This window comes from Larimichthys crocea, chromosome XXII (assembly GCF_000972845.2).
Source record: "Larimichthys crocea isolate SSNF chromosome XXII, L_crocea_2.0, whole genome shotgun sequence".
Classification (NCBI taxonomy): Eukaryota; Metazoa; Chordata; class Actinopteri; family Sciaenidae; genus Larimichthys; species Larimichthys crocea.
The window spans coordinates 15,320,792-15,340,543 of NC_040032.1; the positions used below are offsets into that span (position 1 = coordinate 15,320,792).

Sequence of the window (19,752 nt, forward strand, 5' to 3'; positions counted from 1 at the left end):
CCACTTATGCCATTTGACTTTACAAGGTTTTAACATATGGAATTATGTGATAAACCAAAAAAAAAGGGTACATGAAGCATGTTGTATATGTATTGCTTTGATAACAGCCTTTCACACACTCCTTGGTTAAATAGCCCAATATAGGTGTATCTTTTGGTTCAACAACAAATCCCCCAAACACCATCACACCTGCTTCATGCTTTACAGTGGGAACCACACATGCAGATACCACGATATAGATATCCATTCACCTTCTTTATGTCTCACAAATACACAACACTTGGAACCAAAAATCACCAATTTGGCATCATCAGACAAAAGTATAGATTTCCTTTGGTCCTTGTGTTTCTCAGCCCAAACAATTCTGTTGTTTTCTTACAGTTGTGGTTCCTTTGCAGCAAATTCGATCATGAAGTCCTAATTTTGGTAGTTGATGTTAAGATGAACTCTGCGAAGCATTTATTCTAATGGATTCTAATCGGAGGTGTCATTAATTGTAGATTTCTGGGGTTGGTAACTCTAATGAATGTATCCTAACTCTTGGTCTTCCTTTCCTGGTGAAGATGTGTCCAAACTTTTGAGTGGTACTGTATATCAAGATTCATTGCAAAGTTTTTCCAGCGAGCACCAGGCTGTCACAGAATAATAGCTCCAAAAACTTAGAGGGAGCTCTTTCCCTCCTTGTCCTGTTTGATTTACATATATTGACAACCCACACAGCCCCTCAGTTGTTGCAGTAAAAATAATCAGTGATGAAGAAGGTGACACTGGGGACGCTTGCGACAGATGCAATTTACTCAGGTCCATTAACAAAATCGGAAGACAATTAAAGCTTCTGTCTCCTGCTGACATCACACAAAGCCCCCAGGAACATCACTTCCCAATAATCCTCTCTGCCTATCTTCAGCCATAAACACTGGATTACCGTGGCAATGGCTGTGTGCATCATCTTGTATGATAAAAGTAGTTCCTCACTGCAATACCTGTGACTCAAATGGTCAATAAAGGCTGTTTATTGAATTGTGTTGGTTAAATTTCATTGAGAGGAAGGGAGACATTTATCTTTTTGAATCGTGTACTGGAGGTTATGCAAACATGTGAGGGTTTAATTGTTTATTGCAGCTGCAGCCTCGAAAACACAAGAAGTGCACTACCTCTCCCTCTGCACACATTGCACTTGACTGCAAATTGTGCCATGCACCCTGATTCACAAAATATGCACCTGCTGGTCTATAACCTTCAAGCACTGTTTCATTTTCCGCTTACCTGGATCAGGAACAAAATCTAACACTCATTGTCTTTGACTTGAAAGGCCTAAAATACCTCTTAATCCTCTGCCAGCTTCAATCTAAAGTCCAATATTTATTGATTTGCTTCCTTTTTTCTGGGCCAGCTAATCAAATTAATGTGTGACTAGGGCAATTCTTCACTGGACAAACTATTTTTCAAATGGCTTTACAGTTTTAAATACAGCATTTGTCTTTCTCAGCACCATTTCAGGTCTGTGTATAATACAATGTGAATAGTTTCTCAGGGTAGACATTGCGCCTCAGTATAGGTATGAAGCTTTAGGCTCCTGGAAGATTCTGACATTTGAGAGATTCTGACTGTCAACCTTAAAGGTCACAGCAAACCCTGAAAGACGTGTGATTAAGGAGAGTAGTTGAAAATAAGCAAGAGCATGGTGGCGTTATATTTTCTACAACCTCCAGTTACATATGTACGCAGCATCTTGAGGGGGGAAAAAACTCTATGAAATCAAAATAGAGACGATTTTATTCCAAAAAAACCTTCAGGACAAAACATGCTGATTTCATAGTGGCTTCAATTTGAAAAGCTCAATTTAAACGCCTGTTGGATCTGTGATTTCTTGAACATGACTCTGTGAAAGCGATTTCCTCCCTCCTTTTCGATGTACTACAAACAGAGTGTGTGAAACAAAAGGTGAACATCTGTGGTGACAATAATGGATCCTGAGCGAAGGTGTTGTTAGGGGATGAATGAATTCGTTTAGAGGAAAGGGTGCTAAAACACACAAATTCATTTTTGCGGCTATTCTACACCCCCTCCAAAAATGCTTTAGACACGAGTCGACAGCCAAATAGAAAAAATATACCTTTCTTTTAAATGTCAAATCTAATGTTAATGATTATCTAACAAGATCATTTGGCTTAACTGTGAAACTGTGGTACATGCTCCAACAGTCTTTCATCAAACAATAGGCGATGATTTGCTCTGCACATAATGTACTTGTTGGAAAATATTTGATGCAGTTCTGGCAAGCACTTTCAGTCCCTGAATTACTGGGATGTGCATTCACATGAGATCGTCCTTGTCAGGACTCCTCTGTCTCTGCCAAAAATAAAATATCGTAATACAAGTAATCTGTTTGTGCGGTTTTTATGTAACAAATTACAGATGTGGCAGGAATTTTCTGCAGGATCAAGATCAGCAACAATCACAGAAATGATTATGAATCAGTGGGCGTCTGGAAGGTAACATCATTGGTGATTAATCTTACTCCTCTCCTGAGCATAAATGAGGAAATGATGGGGAGCTCACCAAAACAGAGAATGAGTGAGGTAAGTAAAATCACTGCAGGCAGTGAATATGAAATTCTCAGTGATGCAAAAGCACTCCACGACTTTAAAATATTCCATTTCTTCCCTCCATCCTATGAATTATGTTTGGTTGAGCCGGATAAGTAAAGTGTGTCTCCATTTCTCCCCCGTCTGTATTCTCCTGCTTTGTTCCACTTCTCATCATCTTTGCCCCTGTGGAGCCAAGCTGTAAATTTCCCCACAAAGCCTCTTGGTCATGACTGACATGATCTTGGTCGGGGCCTCAATATACTTAGAGGGCTCTCGTGATTACCTCCTGTCAGCTGTTATCATTATCATCATCAGGCTACTAGCTTTATGCCTCTCATCTCCATTTGAGCTGTGTGGTGGATCTTGGTACATATTGACATCTCCAAAACAAGCTTCTCTGTAGGGCGATGTGTGCAAACGTGAACACCAGTGGAGGGGTAACTCTGTCATTTAGCACACTGAAGCTGTTTCCAAAGCATGATGTAAACATTAACATTCATTTATGAGCAGCAGAAAAGAAAAGAACACAAAGACAGTGTTTTCCTCTAACACTCTGGGAGACATTATCTCCATTTATTTTGTAATCACTCGAGAAACTTTGCATTTGGCTGCATCGTGCCTTACTGCGCCTTGAGGAACAATATAGAAATGCTAATCCCTGCAACAATCTGCCTTTGTCTTTGCTACACGTTTTATTTGGCTGCATCTGCATGCACAATCCAATGAATTGCAATTACAAACGGATCCTCTAATCACTCCACTTCAGATGTAGCAGGGTTCACTAAGTCGCAGGAGCACAACATATCCATCTGTAACTCTCTGAAAAGATAACACCTTCTCCCAAAACAAAATCTGCTCTCTCTGACACATTCCCTGCTGGACAATAAATCTGAGTTTGCTTGCCATCCACCGCACAGCCGTTTACTGTGAGAAGGGGGCTCTGTGTGTCTCAACAGATGAAGAAACTGGCTGAGAAAAGTCATTTACTTGTGGTCACACTCATGAGTCTGGGGAGTCATCGCATTATGAGCCGTGTAGCGTGCAGGCTGAGAGATGGCAGCAGGAGGGGGGGGCAGAGAGAAAAGGCTGCAAGGTGCTACAGATGACTGTGCATTACATCAAGTGAGAGGTGTGGTAAAAACATGAATATGTGATGTGCAGAGGAGGAACTTCTTAAAAATATGGCAGGCAAAAGGACAGAGCGGAGAGTGTAAAGTGATCCTCAGGATGAAATATGTCTCATAACCTTGATTTGGATGATGTCCAGTAATTAAGACCAGAGCATGGCCTCTGACATCGGCCTGTTGAGAAGCAGGAAAAGATGAAGCAAAGACTAATGAACCGTTATACCTCATTGAAGTGTCTGAATGTGCTCTTTCACCTGTGCACACAGCCTTTTATAAATATGCAGAACCAACAGGTTTGTTTGTCATATACTCAATTGTGCTCACGGGTGCGTCAAAAATCATTTTTAATAGCGTGGGTGCTGGGTGGTTTCCAGCGTGGAAACCATTTGTTGCCTATTCATGCGGCCGTGTTTCTTCTTGGACAGCGAACAGACGACAAAACGACAATGCAACAGTCATTCTGAGAGTGTGTCTGGCTTGTGGAGTCTGTGTTGACCCACTTTAATGTGTGTTTTTTTTTTTTTTTTTGGGATTGGTCTGGCAGGTTTTTTTTTTTTTTTTTTTTGGACTTGGACTGCAAGATGTTTTTTTTTTTTTTTTAGGAAGATTTGAATTATTTAAGCTGTTGGGTCTGATGTTATTGAAACATCATTCCGGTTGTTGCTCAGCATATGTGTGCCATTAACACACTATCTTGGATACATGGTCACCCCAGAGAGGAGGGGGTGAGGGAGAAGAGGGGAGGGAGAGAGAGAGAGAGAGAGAGAGAGAGAGAGAGAGAGAGAGAGATTTTATATTTTTTAATGAGGCTGGCTTATGTCTCCTCATTGCTCCAGCAAAACACACAACTATATTGAGTTTAAATAATTCAGAAGGTGCAAATCTGAAGTGGGGGGAAAAACGCTTGGCAGCATGGGAATGTTAGTTTTTTCTTCTTTGTTAGTCTTTTCTTTTTTCTTTTTTTTTTTTGCATCTGTTAGGAAAGATGCAACACAGAACCACTGTTGTTGTTGTTGTTGTTGTTGTGTCCGTGCATGCCTGTGTGTGTTTATTAGAGAGAGGGGTGGGCTTCGGTTGTTATTCAAGGTTAAGTTACCCCCCTGCTCAACAGTGTTGTCACTGGTTGCGGTAACGGGATTTCCAGCGTGGATCAACACACGAGGCTGGAGTTTAACGTGCAGGTGCAGGTTTTATTATTATTATCATTATTATTATCAGAAACGTCACGCGCGCCGTCGTTTAATTGCCCATTAACGAGGAAAAAGTAGCAATTACCGCTCGAGCCCGTGCAGTGTCGCATTGTGTTGCACATCTGACTGTCCTGAGAAGTCAAAGCTTCCAGAAAAAAAAAAAAAAAAGCATCTAAACCACCACGCCATCGTCTCAACTGCAGTTCCCCCTCAAACACATTTGTTGCTCACAAACCACACTTCCCAATAAGCATTTAAAATCATAGCAGGCATAGAAGAGAGGGGGGAAAAACACATAGCTGTAACATGCACATGCAGCGCCGCATCCTCTCATCAGCATCACTCCCCACCTCAGCATGCGAGACAGAGAGAGAGAGGGAGAGAGAGAGAGAGAGAGAGACCTGTTAAACCATCAATTATGCTGCGGTAGCCACACAAACAGCAGTTGTTGCATGTGAATGAAACATTACCATTGAGCGCATTTGCAACCATCTCCGGCTATTATCCAAACAAACGGTCATGTGCGTAACCCTAACAGATCACGTTACATTCAAAAGGAAAACAGAGAGAATAATCTCACCAGCAGCTGTAAAGGTTTGTCCTCTCTTCTTGCTGTTTCTTCTCTCTCCCGACTGGCTTTCCTTTGGAGTTAATGAGGTTCTGACGTTTGGTCCGACTGATTTCTCCCCTCAGCTGTTACTGTCCACTGGGTTTGGATCTTTTTTTTTTCTTCTTCTTCTTCTTCTTTCTCTTCTTCTTCTTCCAGCGGTGAAATAATAGGGGAAATCGGCGTCCTCTCTCGCAAAGCTCTGCCCTCTTCAAACTAACCTTCCCGCCCCCTCCTTCTAACCATCTCAGATTGGTGCTGGCCAGGAGGGGCAAACCCTGAACCCGAGGGCTGCTTTAGAGGCTGTGCTCTGTCAGGCGCGTCAATGTGCCCACATGGACATGCGGTGGACGCTTGCGAGAGGGGGGCTCACTGTTAACCGACCAGTTTGTCAGTGATGCTCTCGACAGCTGGAAGGGACTCTTTCACCCCCCCACCACCACCACCACCCTCACCAACACCACCTCCTCCTCCTTTTTTTTTTTTTTTTTTTTTTGCGCTTATTGCACAACAGCCTCCCAGGCGATAGAAAGCAGTGAGTGGGCCCACTTTATTCAGCGGAGTCCGCGAGGTTTGATCACTGACGCAGGTGCCCAAGGTCCATCCACAACTAAACAGAGATGCCAAGCCTGTGAGCGGCTGCTGTTACTGCTGCTGCTGCTGCTGCTGCTGCTGCTGCTGCTGACAGTGATATAGCAATCTCATCTGAGTCATTGCAGTAGTAAGAAATGGGAGCAGATCAGATCCACTCTGTGACCTTGAGGGTGGTGTGTGGTCTAATCAATGAGATGAGCTAAGGTTAAATCTGGATACTGGGTGGAGACAAATGAGACCTTTCACCTTCAAATGTCCAAGGTGCCCTTGTGCAAGACATGTAATTTCACCCCTAACCTCTGCTCACGCGGCAGCAAATAGTACAAGAGTGCGCTCGCACCGCACCGACTCCCAGGTGTGTTTGTGCGAATGTTTGTTTCCAGCAGCGAGCAGTCTCTGACCTGATTGTTGTTCTCTGCCGCTTAATGTACAAAATCAAATGCATCACACCTGGCAAAAACAGACAAAAAACTGATATGATCAACCCTTCAGTCAGGTTTCAACTCATATTTAAATAAAATATTACAGCTGCAGTCGATTAGGATTTGTTGGATAACGCACATGTTGCTCTCGTGTTTTTTTTTTGGTCAAATAGTTCTAAATCTCTGAGTCTTAGCTGCCACGGTTTGGGTTCAATTCAAACTCACGACCTTTGGCTGCATGTCGTCCCCTCTCTCTGACACCTTTCATGTCTCTCTCCGGCTGACACTGTCGGTTAAAAGCATTAAAGCTCTTCCAAATATCCCAATATCCCTGCTGACCGTTTCATGTACAGTATTTGTGCTGTAGAAACAGCAGTAGTCCTTGATAATATCGGTGCTCTGGATGCTCGTGCAGTCAGACTAATGTAGTAAGTGGTAAACCAAATAAACAGTTCGCATTCATGAGTAATAAATGAGCGGTTTTCGCAGACAGAGCACGCTGAGACTTCACTCACATGATACCTGAACCTTCAGGTAAAAGAAAACTGCAGCCATTAGTGAATTAAAATGAAAGAATCGGTTCACTGTTTTTAAAAGACAGAGCTTATTTTCATTTTGCTTCCTGTGGTTTGACAACAGCTTGATTCTGACAAACTTGCATAGCTGTAAAAAAAAAAAAAAAAGAAAGTCAGGCAGACTTTTAAACAAATGCGGTTGAGCCGGTACAAATCCATATTTCTACCGATAAAAAGAGGCTCACAAATTGTTCTGTCTGCCACGTCTGTGCCAAAAACAGGAAGCATTGTGCATCTTAAAGAGAGCAAACCTGTTGACAGCATGCTGTGCCACGCTTCTGGAAGGGAAAGGGAACCGTGGGATTCCTCGCTGTGAGGTCCACCCCAAGGTCCCCCCTCGATCTTATCCCTAATTAAGTTGCCGTGGAAAGGTTCCCCCCGTCGTTGTTGCTAAGGGTCTGAGGTTGGGTTGCCATTTTCATTTATCATTTTCATTTAATGTTTCATTGTGAAACCCTTCGAGACTGTAATTGTAATTAGAGGCTATAACAAACTTGATTTGGAGTGAGCTCCTGTAGGCGAGGAGAGGGAGAGGTGCCGGCCATTTCTGCCAAGGAGCCACGAACAGAGCCAGACTTTAGGTGTTAATTTTAGGGTGAAAATCACCCATACATCCTAAAGCTAAATGGTTCCCTGCCTCTATCATCCAAACCACCTGCTGTGAAAGCTGCCCTCTAGTCTTTTTCTTTAATCTCTAGTCCTTTATTTGTTTTTATGTATAACCAACATACTTAGTATTTGCAAATATGACCGGCTGGAAACGTGACATTTCACATTTTATACAGTTGTCTTTACCTTCTTTAATATTCAGTACGTATCTGACCATGAATCAAGCCCCAATGTGTCAGTTCCACAGTTTCTACAGTTACCAAGTGCCTTACAGTTAGCTTCCTTTCAAAAATTCCCGGAGCCGGCAAAATTATCATGTCCTCCGGCTAATAATTATAAACTCTGGAAAAACTGACACTGAGATATTGTATGTCTCGACTACTTTAGTTAATTAGTCCTAACTTTTTGGACGAAAGTGTGTTGGCTTTTGGAAAAAAAAAAAAAAAAAAAAAAAAAAAAAAAAGCAGAACTACAGTTCACGAAATACCGTGAAAAACTGTACCACAGACTTTTTGGGAAATATATTTATCTGAAAAACTGTACCACAGACTTTTTGGGAAATATATTTATCATTCCAGATTTGTAATCATTTGAGATCATTTTATCATCTAATAGCTTTTGGAATTATTTAGCAGTTGAGGTATTCTCAACCCTATCCGCTCATAAATCTGACCATTTATGCATCTCTGAACCTGCCATTTTTAGCACATTCCAGGTCCAAACGCTGTAAATCCCTGCAGCCTAGACTGCTCCAGAAGTAGACTTGAGACTTAACAGTGGTCAGGGTCCAATTCAGTTTGGACGTGAATGAGGAATTTTTATCACTCGATAACATCTACTTCTGGGCTCGCCTCTAGAGGTGGTCAAAATGTTGACCACTACATCTTTTCTCGCTTGGACTCGGCAGCTCCGAGGTGTGAACACCTGAAATTCATGTTAGGAAGCAATCTCATTGTTGGATACCAACCTTTTTTTGTTTCCTCCCGCGTTCTTCTCCACGTCTAATGAGTGTGACCTTTTCAGCATTTTGTATTCCTGGAAATGAGGTTGCTGTTTTTTCCGACATTCATAATTATTATTGATATGTGTGTGTGTGTGTGTGCCCAGGTCTGAGCCACAGGTGCGAGGGTTGTCAGGGCCGACAAGTAAAATGCCAGATGATTTGAAGACGTGACGCTTTTTCCCTCATGAAGACAAAGCAGCGTGTTCGTCTTGCAGATGAGGCGCGCTGTGTCGTCACATGAGACCACTCAGCGGTTAACTACCCACTATGGAGCTGCCTTGTGGCAACTCTAAGTAGCTGTTTAAATGAATGAACAATCAATTCCATCACTATGCATAAAACAACGTCATGTATGCGATGTGTTAAAATGCAAGGAAGTGTGTATATCTACAGACAAGTTGAGGCTGGAAACACAATGCCACATCAGCCAGCCATCAGCTGATCCTAATTAGCGCTAACTACTTGGAGCATTTAATGCCAGGGAGTTCATAGAAGCTGGCAGCTCTTCATTTAAGCCATCAGCTCCTGTGTCATTCAGTGGTTCTGTCACACTGCTCATTGTGTGGATCCACCGCCCCGACCTCTTCCTGTTCTGGTTACCCAAGTAATCAGATACACATGCAGTGGTATGTTTCTGTAGGCTTGTGCGCTCATAATGACGTGCAATCCGCATGTCAGCGATATGTGTTTGCAGAGCTCTGGTACACCGCCGAGCGATTTCATCTTGAGCCGCGTGGATTCTGACAGAAGGAACTGCAGAGAGTCGCCAAATACAACTTGCGTAAACATTTTTTTTTCTTAACAATTATAGTTGAGAATATTTCTGATTGAAATGTGCACATTTTTTTTCCCACAGAAGCCAAGCTTTTAAAATGTTTTGTATTGCTTTAGGAAGGGAAGTGCTGTGATCATCACATAAAAAGTCAAGCAACACAAATCATTGTCAACCGTATAATTAATCACCAAATGCTTTTGGGATTCAGCTCATAAACACTGTCATGGTCCAAAACAGAAGCTTGATGCTAATTGCTTTTGAAAAAATATTGTTCCTTGTTAACAAGTCCCTCTCTCTATCCATCAGTCTGTCTGCTTTACATGTTTCCTGGCACCCTGGAGTCTTCACTCCTGCAAATACAGTGACGAAAATGGCCCAAGGCTTTTTGAGGTCATGTATAGATCGTCCACACATAGTCTAAGACTGCACAGATACCTCCACTTTGTCGCTGATACAGTAAATCAAAATCTATTAAATCCATTTTTCTCGGTTTCGTTTTCATTTAGCCAGTACTTAAACGTATAACGACATCACGACTGTCATCTGTCCCCTCAAACACTCGAGCAGCGATCTCAATTCAGACCATTTAGCTCAAAATAATCCCAGATGGGACTTTGGCATTTTCCACACAAGATGTGTGTAGCTACGAAGACGAGAGGTGCTCATGGCCAAACATTTCGCTCTACAGCAACGCTTCTCAAATCCTTGTTCTTGGCACTTGGGGGTACTGCCGCTTTTCTATCCCATCACCTTGTTAAATGAAGCTCATTGCATTCGCTCAGCATTCTGGTGCTTAATCAGCCCCTTGATTAGATGACAGAAATGAAGGCCAAGAACATATTGAAACCCCCACTCCTCCCTCCCTTCTCTCTCCACAGTCGTCCCCAGATGTATATATGTACAGCGGGCCTCATGAGACTAGGTGAGCACCGCTTGTTCCAGAAGTGTGTTGTAGCCTATTTGGCTGTCGAGCACAGAACAGAAGTTTACATTTGTTCTCAAAAATAGTTCTCGAGGGATTGTACAGGGTTTGTGCTCCTGGATCAGTCTGACTTAAGCTCCCAGTTGTGATGTTGTTTCATTCAGGACTACTTTTCTAGCTTGGCAATATACTGTATGGGTAATTTAATATGTTTTATTAAACTAGGTAGTTATGCAATAATATGAGCAGCCTAAAAGACCCACACAGATACACTTCATTATGTTTATGCAGAAGCAGTCCATTATAACTGGAGTATACTTGGTGAAACTGGACTTCTGAATAATTCATGTGCAAAGAGACGAGTACTATGCTGCTATTAAAACTAGTAAGGTCATACAAGCATACTTTAAGCTGGATTACCAACCATTCATTCAGAAGCTGTGGTATATTTGTAAGTAGATATCAAAGATATCAGGAACAATGTTTTGTTATTCTAACAGACACATTTTAATAACATACAGAAGCTGATTTACAGCTGAACAGTGTCATTATCAGGAGATAACCATGTGCCTTCAGATAAAATATCCATCCACCTTCAATAATCGTTTATCCTAGTTGTGGGGGTCGATTCCAGCGAGAGGTAAAGGTAATCATTCACGCCCACATTCACACCTCAATCAATTAGAGTCACTAATTAACCTGCATGTCTTTGGACTGTGGGTGGAAGTCGAAGTACCTGGAGAGAACCCACGCAGGCATGGGGAGAACATGCAAACTCCAGAGTCCACCAGGGGATTTAAACCCTCTTGCTCTGTGGCGACATCAGCGTACGGCACCAATATAAGCAATTAAAAACCGGCTTCCTGTCTTCACGTCTACCAGAATACATATCAAGTAATTAAATTTGATATGTCTTGTCTCTAATATCAGATGTGCCGGCACTGTAAGAGGAGTCTGGATGTTGGCTGTCAATTAGGAGCTCTTTATGCTAATGAGAAAAATGAATCCATGCACAGGCAAACACCGTTACACTGTTACACTGTTAAATGTTCCCTGTCTGGTATCATAAAGGCAAAAATCATTACAAACCTTTATTGCAGATCAATGCTCCCCAATCATCATCACATGAGGTGGCACATGACACATTTCTGCTACTCTCGGTTTGACATTTCCATGAGCCGAGCCTGTTGCCACTGTTGACTCCTTTCAACCTTGGAAGCATTTTATCATCTTTTCACTCTGGAAAATGTGACCGCCCACATATGCGTTACAAACTACAAAGGCTGATTCAAACGTCCACCCTCTGGACTTGCAGACTGAGTGTCCACGTGGACTTCAGTTGTGCTTTCTGTGTGATGTGTTCACTGTCATCACGTCACGTCATGTTATGTCTGCCAGGCTGCAAGACCGCAAGGGTATAAAAGCTGCTGCTTTTACTCATTGCTGTGGAAACGTTTGAATGATGTGGTTGAATGTTATATTTGGCTTACACGATTCAAGTACTGCAATCAGCAACTATGTCATGTCTGTAGTGCAATGAATCATGGGTAAATAATCAGTGAAGTCTGCATCCTAAGCAGACTCTGTGGAAAGTCCACTTGAGGCCCCTTGTGGACTGCATGAATTATGGGTTTGGACAACTCTCAGCACTTGCATACATTTCAGAACACGTCCGCAAACAGCGGTAAAGTCTGAACATTTAGCTCTAGTCACAATATGTGATTCAACACGTGCCAAAGCCAAAATCTAATCAAATTAGATGTGGATTAAACTGTGTGGAAGAGCTCACGGTAAGATGATGGCTGGATGGATGGATTGACAACAGAAACATAATACTGTATTTAAAATACTGTAATGAAAAAAAAGCAAAGTAAGTCTGAGAAGTTTCATAAACTGTCACTACAAGCACAAAATGTACAAGGAAACTTTGGAATAAGACCCCGGGGGATGAAACTGTATAATTCTGTTGTTTTAACACAGAATTCTTTTTGTGGAGTAACATCAATCTCGGCTCTATTTAAGCCGCTGATGTTAAATAGAATAATAAGGACGTAATGAATAATGCACAATTAATGTTAATATTAAAGGAAAGAAAATGAGCAAAAGCTTGGCTCTGTAACGATGCTGCGGTGACAGTAATACAACGCTATTGACAGTGCTCATAAAAGTCTAATAATGGCGGAAGAAGAGCTACATTATATATGCCCCTTGTATAAATGAAGAGAGAATACTGAGACCTATTTCTCATATTCTAATAATGTCATTATAAGGATTTTAAATTCATGCTTATTGTTTATTTTTTTGATTGGCTTTTCTGTCTGTATCACACATTATAAAGCAGGAAACATTATAGCAGTTATATAACTTACAGTAAGGCCTCTGGTCTGTCAAAATGTTGTCCTTCACAATGTAGCCAAGTTTTCATGTGCAGCTTTCATATAGGAAGATTGTAATGTTTATATATAAATATATTTATTATAGCACTTTTCACAGAGCAAGGTCATAAAAGAGCAATATAAATATAAGCAATAAAACGCCAGCAATAACGGCAACATGAGGACACTATAAAGCAGGTGAAAGAAAGGACAGTTTGAATAAATGTGTTTGGAGCTGCTACAACAGAGCCGCCACTTCAAAGGCACAATCACCTTTAGTTTTCGGTCCTGTACGAGAGTCAGAAGAGCTGAGTGACCGTCTTGTGATGTAAGTATGGAGCATATTCGAGATGTATTCTGGTGTCTGATTGTGCAGGGCTCTATATGTGACAACAAGAACCTGATGGGAAACCAGTGTAAAGCGGATAACGTGAGTGTGTGATGTGAGTTGTTCATTTGATCTGGTCAGCAGTCTTGCAGCCAGTTGTAGACAGTCCAGAGACACCATACTGAGCAGGTGAAAAGGAAGTTACAATAATGTAGCCGGGATGATAAAAGTGAGAATAATTATTTGTAGTTCAGGTTGTGATTGACAGCTCGAAGTTGGGGAATATTTCTCAGGTGAAAGAAACAAGAATGGGTGATAGGAGATGCCTTTAAAGTCGGTGTAAAGGCAATTCAAATTCAATTCAAAATGCATTACATAAGTTGGAAAATAGATGCTGAGAACATGTGAAACTGACTTATGATACATTACTGAAGTGTGAAGTTAGAGATTAAAATAGTTTGTCACCAGTTTTCAGTCCAGGATTTTGTAGGCGGTCCTAAAGGGTGGCTTGATGACACGCTGAGGCCACCCTAAGCAAACCCCTGCACCTCTATCAGAGAGAGAGATGAATTCATCTCACTCGGAGTGTTTCAAAGTTAGTCATGTCATTTGCTAATGATACGACCTAATGGAAGCACATATACTGTAAGACAAAGTATGTTGAGCATGTTTATTTTGTATCTGTCTTTAACTTGAGGTTTGATCTTTCATCAAGTAAAAAAAACAAAAAAAAGGTTCACATAGTATCCTCTTCTTATAGATGTACATCCTCAGACAGGCCCTGGTGATTTGCGCTTCATGCAACATCACTGAAAAAGAACCTGGCTGCCAGTCAGCTATAGTCTTCAAAGAGTTTGCGGTTGTGATGTCGATTTTATGAAGCAGAAAGTATTCTTTCAAGATTTTTTTTGGAGAATACCCAGAAGAACAACTTCTGCAAGAAAACATTTTCCTGCAGCAATCATACAGACATGGCAACCTCAGATCTTCAAATTAAGCTGTGAGCTAAAATAACCCTTAAAATTGCTCCTTGAATTAAACATCGGTGTGCACCGGCCTTGCATGTTTAACTAAATTAGCCGCACATTAAAATTTTATTTGCACAAAATGACATAAAAGCCTGTGTCACTTGCACTTCTCTTCATTACTGCCTTGGAATGAAATATTCCATTGGCGATGCTACTCTAAGTGTAGTTTTTATTTAACAAAATCACTTTATAAAACAACTTTTTATAGACAACAGCATGTTAAGTAGGGAAATGGGATGAGTTCAGTAAATGAAGAGGGAAAGGAGCTTATCTGGAAAGAGGAGAAACACGCAGCTCTTGTGATATGTCCTAAGAGGATGCAAAGTTAAAGTCTTTACGCAGATACACTTGGCACCAGCAGCATAAGCATTTTGCCGCAGTGCATGGAAGTAGTAATTCAAAGTAAACCAACACTAATAAATTATTGATGCGTTGTGAGAGACAACCATATATCATTATGGCATTTTAGGTGGAAAGAAAATAAGAAAGAATCATTGAGTAGGCACAAGTTAGGTCAGCCCGGGCACACGAGGGGATGGGAAATGCAAGGATACAAAAATCAACTTGCCGGCTTGCCAAAGAAAAACAAACACCTTCCTGTAAGACCCGACCTTCTACAAAGACCCATCATTCAGCTTTCTGTTTACTTTGGAGAACTCACTGTGCCATGGGGGAAGATGCAGTAAATGCTTTACATTAGGCATATGGAAGTAAAAAGCATGGCGGCAGCAGAGACACCCTGAGCCTGCAGCTAAGGCTGAACAGTGAACAATTTAAAGCTTGAAGAAGGAAAAAAAAAAAATGTGGCCGGGGCTTTCATCAACAGCCAAAGGCATCTTCAGAGGCAGATAAAAAAGAGCAGTGTGTTGCTGTGATGGAAGGAAAACAACTTTGCTGTATCTGGGACCCAGAGTCGGAGGAAAAAAACATCTCAGGGGATAGGTGGCTTACAATGATTTCATATACATTAACAGCACATGTAGGTAATAAAATGTATTGAATGAAAGTCTAATTTGATCCATTCCACCCCCCTTATATAGAGGCGAGGTATGATTAACATATCATAAACCCACACTGAATCATTGATTCCTTTAGAAATTAAAAAAAATATTGATTATATACCAATCAATACGGCCTTTCTGATGACTGAAATTGATCAACATGGTGTCAGAAAGAGACTGACAATATGGGTCATGACCTCTGCAGTCACTGGAGGAGGAGGAGGTATGATAACGAAAGGCTCTGAAGCAATTATCCCCTCAGCCCTTGGATTTTCAGTTGATCAATGGACCAATAAGACCTCCTGTCTTCGGTCGCAATAATCAAGTCGGAGTTTGTGTGACTTCAAGCCGCAATTCAAATGTCACAACTCAGAACACATCAGCACAGCTCCAGTAAATCCTAAAGGACAAGCTCTGTGTAACACGGAGAACAATTTCCAGTATGTGACACACACACAAGAGTTCAAAAACAAGTGCTGGTTTGAGAGCTGTGTGTGTGTGTGTGTCACAGAGGTGTGTGTAAGTTTGACAGTAGCTAGTCTGTCCATGGCGAGTCAAGACAGCAGCAAGGCTTCCAGTGAAGCATAATAAATCAACAAAAGTGTCTCTGCGGTGGGTCTTAGTCATCCTGTGGTTTCTATCAGAACGGAAAGCAGAGTTACACTTGTGAACAGTCGTCCTTGTCATTCAAAAGAAACCCTGATGTTCTGCACCTGTTTTTGGCTTGAAGAGGTTTTTTTTTCATTATGGATTCATTTGTTGAATCATCTACAATCTTCCAGTTGTCAGTTTTTCAAGCCGTGGATGAAGTAGCTGATAAAGAGACGAAGCAAACTTTAAACTGAGCCGGCAACAATCTGGGAACCCAGCAGCTATCGTCTTGATGGCGCTTTATCCTCTGGCAGCAATGGCTGATGGTAAAGCAAGTGGATATCTGGAAAATGGTTAACAGATATCCAGGCCAACCTTCCTTTGAAGCAAATAGCTAGAAAATAGCTAAATCATCATCAGTGGATAGTAATCAGTCCCGCCTCATTTGTTCTCCGCATTGACTGTTGGATCCAAAGTCCGCTCAGCGGTGACTGGTCAATACTACTCTGATTACAAATGAAACCCAGAACGCTTCTGGTGTCGAAATCTTGGTCCCTGGCCAACATATTCTGCAGTTATTAGAGTTTAGGCCTACAAATACTTGCATGATTTCATGAGTATTCATTCGGAGTTCATCATTCAAAATTATTTTTAGACATATTTTAATTTTTGGAAGATTAGGCATATTAATCAAGCACCCGTGCAGGAACTCTGAAGATTAGGCATATTAATCAAGCACCCGTGCAGGAACTCTGAAGACCTCCTTGTCGTGATGGACCCTCTGTTGAAGGCTGTACTCACATTATTGCTGGATGTTTTCACATATTCTAGTCAAATCTGAGTGCTTCTTTTGTTCTATTAGATCACAGTGTTTTAATTTGTCTGTACTTCACAGCATGGAAATGTTCTGTTTACTAAGTAGAGAGATGGTAGCTAATAACACTGTCTGTTTCCAACAAAGCACGCTGGATCCATTATTCCTCTTCATACACTCTCACTGGGGACAATTACCAGAACACAGTGTCAGATTTTCACATTGCCGTACCCGTGGACCGACATTTAAAGACTCCCTGACCTCTGAATTTGACGAATGAATATTTTGATAATAAGGTGACTGTGCCGTCACACTGCAGGACACTGTTTTGAATAACACATTTTAAAAATGAACAAAATAACCTCCTGTTTGCTCTGGGCGCAGTACTGTATCAAGCTACTTTGCCATAAATTTTATACCCTACCGCCGGAGCCATGGAGCTGTAATGTCAAGGCGAGAAATGCAGACTGGAACCTCGAAGACATCCACTACTAATGATCAGATTTTCCTGGAAAATGTGTGTGGAGGGTGGGGGCGTGGGGGATGAGTAACACTCTCCCCTAGAGGTATCGCAGCGGGGATTTCTTCCTGTGGCGTGCAGTCATGCGGTTAAGACTGGTCCCATTAACCCCACAATGAAAACAGAATTATTTGGTGAACAGAAAAAAAAGTGAAATGAAAAAATTGCTTATTTTTTTTTGCCAGTAATGTCCTCCGTGTCTACCTGGCACTGTAGATGTGCTCATTTTCATTGCCGGTGGTATTGTCATGGTGAGGGTAGAAAATGATTCTGCGGAGGTGGGCTCCCACGTTTGGACACTTTGGGCAGTAATTACGCTGTCATTTCCAATGCATGTTTCTATTGTTGGTGTGATGTCAGTTCACAGAAGAGACCACTGTTCAACAAAACAGGTTGCAATTGACTGGCTGCAATTGCTGTAATTATAACCAGGTGGTAATGGCGATGCTGTTACTTTCAGGTCAGTTTGTAGCCTCATGGACGGTATTAAAATAGCTAACTAGTATAGAGGGATTGCTTTTTAAAATGTTCCTCTCAAGATGAATTGTAATACTTTTACTAGTACTGGACTTTTCCTGGTCAAACTGTGTTTACCAGGGTGAGTGTCAAATTAACTTGATACAATTTATGATCAAATAGGCACCATGAGGATTAAACACAACAAAACCAACCACTGACTTTATTTATCGATTCATTGATTTTACCCAGAGTGATCCAGAGAGACTGTTAAATAAGTTCAGAGCATGAAGCAGCAGGAGATTTTGAATTTGTTCTGTGAGATTATGAGATGTTCGAGTCGGTGTGGATCGCTGCGCTTCCATTTTAAGAAATGTATCGCTGTAATGTAAAGCTTTCTGTGGTCGAGCGAGCACACAGTTGGTGGGTCTGTACCCGAGCAGTATGAACACGTTGATGTTCTACTCACCGTGGAGCTCATATGGTTTTTGATAAGATAAGATAGACACATAGTGTGTCACATTTTTGTGTTTCCTGTTTTATTTTGTAATCTCCCCTCTCTTTCGGTTGCACCTGTCCCTCATTAGTTTCACCTGTGTCTCGTTGTCCTTCATCAGGTCATATCATGTCTGTTGGCCAGTACTGTTCTCTGTGTTTACATTTCTCTGACGCTGTGTTCTGCTCCCTCGTGTTCTCTCTGCTGGATTCTGTCTGTTGGATTTTTTATCTATTCTTGGACTTGTTTTTGTCTAGACTCACCAGCTGTTTTTGTTTCTTTAAGTTTAAGTCATTAAAGTTTCCTTGGTTCACTTCACCTCGGTCTGCATTTGGTTCCACTCCTTGAACATAAAGGCGTGGTGGATAAGAAAATCTAAAAATAAAAATAAAATAGAACAACTTCTAAGATAGGAAAAACAAAAGTTCTATAAACTGTGTACACCGTTCAAGCACGGATCTGCTGATGGATCATTTCACAGAAATAATAATGCTGTATACACACAGGATTTTTGAATAAACTATGAAAAATTGAATATGTGGCTACCGTCTTGTCTTAATAAATACATTTTCTTTTGCTTTTACCAGCTCATGTGGATATCAAACTGGACTGGTAAGTCTTGGTACTTCAGTATGACTACAAATAAGCATCTTTCAGCTGGTTTTGCTGCTCAAGTTAAGATGTTTAAGGGCAAAAACATAATTCCTGTTTATTACAGGGCCAAATATGTAAAGTATATAGATCGACAGATACAGAATCACTGTCTTTCTTGTAGTATATTCCAAACATAATCCCTCTCTTGGTCAGAGTAAGAACTGGCATGTTGCAGTGCATTTCATTTGACAATATGAGTGCACTAACCTTGTCAGTGATGCTTCCACAGCAGTGCAGATGGTGGAACGGGGCATAAATTGTGAGAGCTTGTCAGAGTTCTTACCACAAACAGCACCATGGTTTGTGTGGTAGCATATAAATTTTGATGGTGTGTGTGTGTGGAGTGTTAGCTGCAAGTGCTTATTACCATCGGCTTGAGAGTGCTCATACCCTACAGCACAGAGAGGCTGTCTGTAAAGTGACAGAGACGTACTTTTTGCTGCACAATTAATTATAACAGATGTTTTTGGTATGTTAAAAGTACACTGAAAGCTTTGTGCTAAAACAGAAGGTGAAAATTTTTTTAGTTTAAAGTGACTGACACAATAGATTGAGAGAGAAATGATGTTGGTATGCATCAACGGTCCCCAGGCTGGATTTAACCCAGAGATGCTGCTTTCATGGTACACGCTTTAGTGAGCTAAGCCACCAGGTCATCCATCCCAATCTCTGTTTTAATGATCAAGAGTGAACAGAGTGCTTCAGTCTTTCTCTTTTCTCCTTTATTATCTCTTGCTGACCTCAGGAAAGCTATCCTTGCTTTCATCTCTGCTTGGCTAGATTAGTTGATTAGTTTACTCCGCTCTCAGACAGAATTCTCCCCACCTTCTTGCAATTACCACAACATGCAGCCACTGTACTTTATCCAGCCGAGATCATATCATGGCCACATTTCCTGAGACAGACTTTTAATGCTTTATAAGCCAGTGTGCAACCTCGGATCTACTCTAAAGTGCTCCAAAGTTCTGTTATCATGTGATAATCAGTCATTTTATTGTTTTATATGATATTCTTTGTCGTCATCTAAAGTTTGTAACGAAAAGGCACTGATGGTCATGTTGCTGTTTTGAAAAA

General features: G+C 41.3%; 2 protein-coding genes across 3 annotated transcripts in view; one reads left to right on the forward strand and one right to left on the reverse strand.

The window, feature by feature from the left end:
* Positions 1–5,987, reverse strand: part of gabra3 (gamma-aminobutyric acid type A receptor subunit alpha3) — an 86,158-nt gene extending 80,171 nt beyond the window's left edge. Inside the window, exon 1 of one of the 2 annotated variants that reach the window (XM_019259580.2) lies at positions 5,489–5,987. The gene's annotated coding sequence lies outside the window, so the exon portion shown is untranslated. The remainder of the gene's footprint in view (positions 1–5,488) is intronic. The other variant, XM_010732182.3, reaches the window with a different exon arrangement.
* The window catches only part of gabrb4 (gamma-aminobutyric acid type A receptor subunit beta4), a 190,779-nt gene that overhangs the window by 87,261 nt on the left and 83,766 nt on the right, over positions 1–19,752 (forward strand). The gene's annotated exons all lie outside the window — the stretch shown is intronic.